Source organism: Orycteropus afer, unplaced genomic scaffold, assembly GCF_000298275.1.
Source record: "Orycteropus afer afer isolate SDZICR_OR568_19922 unplaced genomic scaffold, OryAfe1.0 scaffold00092, whole genome shotgun sequence".
Classification (NCBI taxonomy): Eukaryota; Metazoa; Chordata; class Mammalia; order Tubulidentata; family Orycteropodidae; genus Orycteropus; species Orycteropus afer.
Window position 1 is genome coordinate 8,904,259 of NW_006921679.1, and position 9,503 is coordinate 8,913,761.

The window sequence follows — 9,503 nt, forward strand, 5'->3', positions numbered from 1 at the left end:
CGACTCGACGGCACTTAACAACAACAACAACATCACTACGGAAGTAGATTGCCCAACCTTCCTTCTAAGGAGTGGCTGGTGGGTTTGAACCACCAGCCTTCTGGTTAGCAGTCAAATGCCTCAGGTACTACACCACCAGAGCTCCTTTTAATCCCCTGAAGCCACCTTTAAACTAAATTAAAGTTAAACCCAGAGAGTAAAGATAGTCACCCTTGAGTATTGCATTAAAAAAAAAGTATGTCTATAAGAGCAAAGGGTCAACAGCTGTTTTAAAACACACACATGAGAAGTGAGAAGCTGATGGGGGAGGGTCAGGGAGATGAAGGGAATGGAAATGAAACAGCTGGAACAGAAATAACAAGAATGTTGATACGATGTGAAGGGTATAACCAGTGTCACTGAGAATCATGTCTAGAAACTAATGCGAGTGGGTTTTGCTGTGTATATTCACTAAAAAAAAAAAAAAAAAAAAAAAATCCTGAGAAGGTTACACTGTGCTCAGAAGAACAAAGATCAGTCAGATCTACCAAAATTTACTGCAGGTGCCTAAGGCATTTGACTACTTACCAGAAGGTTGGTGGTTCAAACCCACCAGCTGCTCCATGGAAAGAAGACAGGGTGGTCTACTTCTATAAAGATTTAACTGCCTCAGAAACCCAATGGGGGTCGCTATGACTTGTAATCAACTCGATACTAGTGAGGTCTGACAAGGACATCCCCACATTCTTTGTTGAAGTATAAACTGGCCAGTCTAATACAACTTTTATTTAGGTTTGTTATTTGCATAGTATGTCCCCCATGCTATGGGAGTATGAAAAAGATGCAAGATGTAGTCACTGGCTTGTAAGTTTTAGTAATGAACGACAGAGTATGGTGTATACTTGCCTCTATTTGGCATCTCCTTTGCTCCCAACTCCTTGCACTTGGGTCTTTGGTGATGCACATGCACCTCACGTCCCCAGTGGCCTCTTCCCAGTGACACCCAGCAGACACTCTTGTCTGTCCCCTCATGTGGTAGTTGAGGTTGTGTGTCAGCTTGGCTGGGCCTGGTTTTGAGTGGCTGGGCAGCTGGTGGTAGTTATTCCCCATGATGAGACTAGCACTCAACTCCATGGTGGACTCTGCCGTGAGCACCTAAGTAGCTGCTTTAAGGATGTGGTCTGCTTCCAGCATATAAGGAGAGGCCTCTGAGCTTTTTGGCACGCTTGGACCCTGCATGTAGTTGAGTCTTCGTTTAGCAGCCTACCATGTTTCCTGCTGATCTTGGGACTCTCTCTAGACTTGAACTAGTGGCCTGCTGTGTTGTGTGGTAATATCAGGACTATGCCATTTGATTTGTCAACCTTGGGTTTGTCAGCCTCAGCAGCCAGCAGCTGCCTGAGTGAAGAGAGCCTCCAGCCTCAGTGGGCCGGGAGCAAGAGGCAGAGCTGAAGCCCAAGGTTGAGGGGCTTTCACCAGCCCCTCGAGCTGGCAGTTTGAACTCGGACTTCTAGCCTCCTAAACTGTAAGAGAATAAACTCCTCTTGTTAAAGTCACCCAATTGTGGCATTTTGTGTCAGAGCAGAACACAGTCACCAAAACACCTCACTTGAAGACTTCTCTGCTGGCCTCTGGGACACCACTGTCTTCTCCTAGCGCTGTCTCCTCCGTGGTCATTTTTTCTGGCAACCTCTGAGATGTTGATTTCCCAACGCGGTGCCATGGGACCTACTGTTCTCACGCCATGTGTTCTCCCTGTGCACCTTCCATCTGCTCTCACGGCTGCCAGCATGTTCCACGTACACCATCTGCAGCCCACCACCTGGAGAACTTGAAGATAGAAAAGATTCCTCAGTCAGTTAAGCATCGGATCGTTCCAGCAACTCCACCCCTGGGCAGATACCCACAAGAGTTACAAACGAGTGTTCAGATAAAAAGGTGCCCTGGTGGCACAGTGGTTAAAGCCCTTTGTAGCAAACACAGAAGTCAACGGTTTGAATCTACAAGCCACTCTGCAGGGGTAAAATGTGGCAGTCTGCTTTCAGGAAGTTGCAGCTCTGGAAACCCTACAGGACAATTCTACCCTGTTCTGTAAGGTCACCATGAGTCGGAACTTACTCAACAGCAGTGGGTTGGGTTCTTTAAATAAATTCTTGCACCCAGGTGTTCACTGCAGTACTGTTCACAACAGCCAAAAGGTGAACACAGCCCAAAAGTCCATCAGCTGATGAATGGGTAAACAAAGTGTGGTCCATCCACGCAATGGACTGTTACTCAATCATAAGGAACTGGGAAGTCTTTGATAAATACTCAACATAGATGAACTTTGAAACCATTATGCTGAGTGAAATAGGTCAGACATAAAAGGTGTATATATTGTAGGATTCCATTTATATCAAGTATCCAAAATAGGAAGGAGCCCTGGTGACTTGGTGGTTAAAACACTTGACTGTTAACCACAAGGTCTGCAGTTTGAACCCATCACCTGCTCTGTGAGAAAAAGATGTGGCTGTTGTCTTTAAAGAGTACAGCCTTGGAAATCCTATGAGTTGGAATCAACTTGGTGGCAGTGGGTTTAGTGTTCTTGTTTTGTTTTTATCCAAAATAAGTAAATCCATAGAGACAGAAGGCAGATGAGTGGCTGCCTGGGGAATGGAGAAAGGAGCTCTGGGGGTATAGTGGTTAAGGCACTTCAGTACCAACCAGAAGGTTGGTGGTTTGAACCCACCAGCCACTCCATGGAAGAAAGATTTACAGTCTTGGAAACCCGATAGGGGTTGCTATGAGTCAGAATTGACTTGGTAGCGATGAGTTTGGTTTGGTTTTGGAGGGGAAAGGAGGAATGAGAGTGACTGCTTAAGGGGTTTGAGTTTCCTTTGAGGATGATGAAAATGCTTTGGAACTTGACAGAGTTGATGGTTGTACGATATTATGAACATACCAAATGCCACTGTACTGCACACTTCAACATGATTAATTTTGTGTTATGTGGCTTTTACCTCAGTGAAAACCATAAACAAATAAATAAAAAAGAAAGAAAGAAAATTAACAAAAAAGGTGTTGATTCCCAGGTCCTACTTCACAACAACTAAATCAGAAACACCTAAGAAATTTTTGAGCTGTCTGAATGGCTTGAATGTGATGTGCCAGCAAAGTTAGAACCAACGCTTCCCAAATTTGCACTCCAGCTGGGCCCTCGTTGAGCCCCAGACTGACCTGTATGTCCATCTACGTCCAGGACTTGCTTACGTGAACGTACTTTGGACACCTTATCTGCAAAATGTGCAACCTGGATTCATCACGGTCGCCCTGTCTGTGGATCTGCCTGCTTCTTATACCCACTGGTCTACTGAATTCACTGCCCTCTCCAGAAGGCGCCCTAGTGGCACAGCAGTTAAGCATTCAGCTGCTAATGAAAAGGTTGGTGGTTCGAACCCACCTAGCAGCTCCATAAGAGGAAGACCTGATGGTCTGCTCCCATAAAGATGACAGTTTAGAAAACCCTATGGGACAGTTCTACTCTGTCCCATGGGGTCGCTGTGAGGTGGAATTGACTTAATGACACCCTACAACAATTTCTCTCAGTCATCAAGGCTATTGATGGAATCAGTGGGCATGATCTTACATGCAAGGAACCTATAGGGAGGCGAAACCAAAGAAGCCAATGACGAAAAACCTGTGAGAGCCGGAACGTGATAAGACTGCCTTCTTTTTCCAGGTCTTATAAGTTTTACACCTTTGACAGGGTGAAGTCTTCCACATTTCTGTCTCTTGTTTTAGTGCAAAATTTGTGAATTTTCCCTCCCTGACTGGTTTCTGCCTGACAAAATTTCTGGCTTTTGCAGGTTTTACTGTACTAGACCCACACCAAAAAAATGAAACGCACTGTCATCAAGTTGAATCCCATTCATAGCAACCCCCCTTGGGTTTCCAAGGTGGTAAATCTTTACAGAAGTAGATTGCCCCATCTTCTTTCCACAGAGAAGCTGGTGGGTTTGAACCGCCAGCCTTCTGGTTAGAAGCCAAATGCTAGAATGAGGTAAAAAAAAAAAAAAAAAATTACAGTGTCTCCATTGGTTAATCCTTGATAAATATTTCCTTTGTTTTATGAATGAGAAAATGAGGGCCTCAGAAAAATTGCGTAAGTTGCCCGTAGTCTCAGGAAGTAACGGAAGAGGTAGAGCTGTCCTAGAGCTGAATGATACCTGGGCCTGTGTCCACAAATCACAGAGTTGGCTCTGTCAGCTAATTCATAGTCACACATGTTTATTACTGTTAATACAGTTTTATATGAATGTTTTTGCTTTTAACCTATTTTTCAAGCCGTAGAATTTATTTGAAACTATCCATCATAATGTTCTGTGGGATTTGTCATTCTCAAAGGGATAAAAGTCACGTAGAAAAGGTGTAAATTGTTAGCATTATGGTCACCCAAGAATCCTCTGTTCTCTCTCCCCTGTTTCCTTTACTTATGGCCGCCATCGTTCTTGGTTTCCCATGTTCCCTTTTACTTTGAAGTTCTTCATTTGTGTCAAATGGAGATAAATTTTGTAGCACAGACTACTGGGGGGCTGGACTCTGATCTCTGGAGAACATTAGAAATAGGAAAAGCTGTTGCGTATCCTCAGAAAAGAGTCATAAAAAAACCGTCAGCGCACCCTAGCGCCGCCTTCTGTGAGGAAGTTGGCTGAGGGTTTCACCACAAGTCTCAGCAATAAGGTGATGGTCAGGGGCCCCAGAGCACCGCCTGTGAGCTGATGTGAGCGGACGTGAGGGGACGTGCTTTACGGCTCTGACGTGCTTTACGGCTCTCTTGTCTGTGGGGCCGGGCATGGAGCAGACAGAAAACACACTGGTAGGGACCTCAATTGGGTGCAGCAATTAAAGAGTTCAGAAGATATCATTTATATTCTGGGGTGTGTTTAGACTTCTGTCTTTCAGGATAGATTCAAAGATAAACATTTATAAACCCGTGACACTAGCGCAATAAAGAGAGTAAGGAAAAAAGGCAGAGTGGGCGTAATGGATGTTTCTAAAAACTTCTTTGGTTTGTTTTTCTAACCCTAAGAATGATTTATGTTCCTTGTAGAAAAGGTTAGAAAATACAGATAAGCAAGAAGAAAGAGAACACCAGTCACCATCCCACCAAACAAAGATGATCACTGTTAACTGCTGGTGTTTAAATCCGGAGCACTTTCTGTGCAAATGCATTTTATTGTAAGAGGGTTTATACCGTTCACAGTATGTTAAGTGAAAAGTGTTACTAACAGTTCCTACATCAAATAGTAATGTAAAATGCAATTTAAAAAGCTGATTAAATTGATTGATTGAAAACACAATCATTAGTTGAATCAAGGAGCTCTGGTAGCATGGTGCTTAAGCCATTTGACTGCTAACCAGAAGGCTGGCGGTTCAAACCCACCAGCCACTCCTCAGAAGGAAGGTTGGGCAATCTACTTCTGTAGTGATACCACCTCGGAAACCCAAGGAGGGGTCGCTGTGGGTCAGAGCCAACTCAATGGCAGTGTGTTTGGTTTGGTTTGGTTTTAGTTGAATGAAGCCCTAGTCGTTGAATGGGAACCCCTGGGTGATTTAAATGGTTAATGTGCTTGACTCTAACTGAAAGGTTGGAAGTTGGAATCCAACTAGCGGTACCCCACAAGAAAGGCCTAGTAGTCTGCTCCCAGAAAACCAGCCACTGAACACCCTATGGGGCTCATCGCTCCTCTGCCACACATGGGGACACCATGAGTCAGGGTTGACTTGGCCACGACTGGGAAACTGGAAAGTGTTGGCTATTGGGTTTTTAACAGATTTCTACTATTTCAGGCATCAGTATGAAGTCCCTTATGGCAGCCTCTTTGCAAAGAGACTTGAGGATTTCCATAAAGTAATAATGGATTCAAGGGTGTGCTACAGAAATTTACAAAAGGGTTTGTGCCCTTCCCATGAGAAAGTGAAGTCACGTGACTTCAAGGAAGAAGGACGTGAGCAGCAGCTCCTCCTCAATGGGACCCGCGTGTTCTTCTCTGTTTAGTACAGGGAGCCTGCACGTCTGATGTGGGGTTTGCTAGCTCTAGGGGAACAGCTGACTGATAATTTTGTGGTAGGATACACATATGAGCAGAAATTCAAAAGATAGCAACACACGCTTCCCTACCAAGCAAGGGAGGGTTTGAGCCTACTAACAGTGTATCAATTCCCATAGCTGGCTCTACCTTGTACCCATTTTCTGGACTCTCGTAAGCAAATGGCACAACCTACCTCTGAAAACCTGTACAACTGCCCTACTTTTAGAATACTTAGATGTAGGAAAAAAACTGGCTCTTTCAATTTGGCCCGTCCGCTATGTTAACATTTTACATTAATGAAGCATGATGGGTCAGAGGAAAACTCAGGACATTATGCCCTTTGTGTGTGGTATCTTTCAGCCTGCGCACTGCACACAAGAAGTCGTGTCAAAGCGGAGTTCAGACACGGTAATTAGAATTGTACCACCAACTGTGTTTTGGCCGGCCTCCATCTCGGTAGGGATCCAATCATATACTCACCAAAAGAAAATTATTCTTTAGCTTCTTTCATGACTGTGGTTTCTCAGCATCATACATGTTTAGTTAGAGAAGTCAGTGCCCTACTTTGTCACTTCATTCCAGAGGACATCATTAAGTTGTCAAAGTTGTAAGCGTATCCTTGGGTTGTTTGTCTTCTGGCTCAGGGTCTGTTTGCCCTTTTGTTGATTAAATGCAATTAAGGCAGAATTCACTTTTAGACTGATGCGTTTTTGTTTCACTCGAAAAGGAATGTTATTATGTGAACATTTGACCCTAACTGGCCTTATTGTTACTCTGCGAAGAGCGTACACGCTCAGATAGGATATTTCTAAAAAGCCCAACGTTGATGTAAAACCTCCTGCCCCGGTTCTTTTTTTACTAGTATTTTTCTAGAAAAACAAATGAGATGAATTTAGATTTTTGTGAATTTTATTGACTAGCCCTTTAGGTGAGGAGCTCTGGTGGGGTAGTGGATAAGACATCTGGCTGCTAACCAGAAGGTCAGTGGTTCAAACCCACTAGCCACTGCTCTGCAGAAGGAAGATGGGGTGATCTACTTCCATGAAGATTTACAGCCTTGGAAACCCACTAAGGGGTCACTATACGTTGGAATCAACTTGATGGCAATGAGTTTGCTTTTTGGTTAGTCCTTTAGGTGAGAAATGGAAATGGAAAGAAAAAATTAACCTGTGAACTTTACTGCTTATATCCTGAACTCATAAAATAATCTGGTGAGGAGATATTGCCCAGAGGATTAAAATGTGAGCACATGCTTAGCATGAGATTAGGAATAGAGAAGAAAGTTCTTCATGAAAATCAACTACAGGATACCCAAGTTAGCAGAATATGTGGCATAATAACATGACAGAAATCCCTGCCACAGGATATTAGATAATAGGGTTAGAGCTATAATAATATGCTTTGTAGTTAGGAACATGTCTCTTATGCAGTTTTGTTTTGGTAAAAGAGTTTGTGTTCTGGTGTTACTTCCGTTCTGTCATAGACGTGCCCTTCTGCACCAAACCTATTGCCATGGAGTTAATTCCAACTCATAGCAACTCTGTAGGATGGAGTAGAACTGTTCCCATTGGATTTCCAGGGTTATAAATGTTTACAGAAGCAGACTGCCACATACTTCTTCTGTAGTGGGGCTGGTGAGTTCAAACCGTTAACAGCTGAGCTCTTAATGACTGCACCACCCCACCATACTATTACTAAAAAGTGGTTTACATGGTAGATGTTCTCTTCCATTGACCCATGCTCACACTGGCGTTTCTATGTGTAAGCTCAGATACAGTGAACGCCATGAGGAACAAAGCCCTTTCTTTGAGCAGAATGCTAAGCCTGTGCTAATGGTGTCTGTAACCCTGCATCCATTCACTCTGCTGCTTCCAACGCCTTGGAAGCCAATTGAGATGCCAGGAGGGCTAATAGACACTCACCTTTCAAAGGTTTTTCTGTTTCATCCCCCTCTCTTCTTTCTCATGAATGACTAATTCATCCGTTGCATGTCGTTTTTGACAATACTGCTTGCCAAACGAAACAGGTTGATGTGAGGCTGGACTGTGGTCCAGACTTCTGAAGTGGAAGCTCATAATATTCGGCATCCGCCCTCCACAGATCTTAGGTCTTGCCTTGTGATGGTATTTGTACTGAACGTGGTTTTGTGTTTTCCTCTTTTCTGTGAAGTTGTTTCATTTGTCCAAGAGAGCATCACGTTAACTTTCATTAGGAAAAAAAAAAATCCCACTTCTGCTGACAGTGTTGACACTTTTCTGGTTCAGAGTACTGATGCAAAGTAGCTCTTACCCTAATTGGTCCCAAAGAAAATCATGTTTGCCATTTTCCTCTCCATACATCTGACGTGTTCCCTTGTTTTATCGCCTCCTAAATTATTGATGCCTTCCTTTCCCTGGTCTTGACAGCCAGTATTTGTCTTAGGGCTTTAAAAAGCATGAGGAATATTCCATTTGGGAAGCTTTACTGTCCAACTTTTGAACAGAAAGTGCCAGGATTAGAGTGAGGCCACGCATACCCCTGCCTACCAACTCTCAGACCTTACCCTTCTCTCCCTCGGTCTCGTACTTGTTTAACTTTAGAGAGAGAGCCAAACAGTAAGACAGGAAGGTTTAAGTCTTTTGCATCTCAGAGTTCTGGATATTACATTTATATTTAGTACCACTTAGGATTAAGTAAATTGTCAACACAAGATAGGCCAGACTGATGGACTTAACCTAAGTTGCCAAATTGTAGAAGCCTGTGCTTTGAGTTTTACGGTTGGTGATCTTTAAACTTTATTGTCGTCATCCTGTGCAAGGTTTGGCTGGGTCAGCAGAGACCGAGGGCTTCTGTTGAATGATTTGACTGTTGTTGTTTCTTGTTAATCAGGTAACCAAGCTTTGTCAGAATTCCAGGACTGAATTGTCTCCAACAGCTTAGTTTCTGACAGGCTGGTGAACAAGAATGAGACAAGCAGACACCCTCTCACCCCAATCCCATCCTATCACATTCTTGACACCTGGGTCATCAGAGGAAAACAGAGAAAGCTTTTAATCTCCAATAAGTGAGTATTTCTGGTGGTATGCTCTCATCACTTGGACATGCCAGTTTCTAAAGACCAGAGTAAATACACTCACTTGAAGATAAACCTTTCGCAAATACACAAGCCCCAAGTTAAAACCATCTCTCAGTTATTTGTGCATTTTTCTTGACTTGTATTTGTTTTAGTGGATAGGTATTGTGTGAAAATATTAGAGCTTAAGAAATTAGGAGTCCAGTGTTAACACAGCAAGCTCTGATGGCTCAGTGGTTAAAACATTCAGCTACTCACTAAAAGGTTGGTGGTTCAAACCCACCAGCCTCTACAGGACAAAGATGAGGCACTCTGCCTCTGTAAAGATTGACAGCCTTGGAAACCCTGTGGGGCAGTTCCACTCTGTCCTCTGGGGCCGTTGTGAGTCAGAATGGACTCCA

The 9,503-nt window shown here is 43.5% G+C and overlaps 1 protein-coding gene across 1 annotated transcript in view; it reads left to right on the forward strand.

Annotated features, from left to right (window-relative positions):
• The window catches only part of LOC103198374 (phospholipid-transporting ATPase IB), an 826,205-nt gene that overhangs the window by 314,582 nt on the left and 502,120 nt on the right, over positions 1 to 9,503 (forward strand). The gene's annotated exons all lie outside the window — the stretch shown is intronic.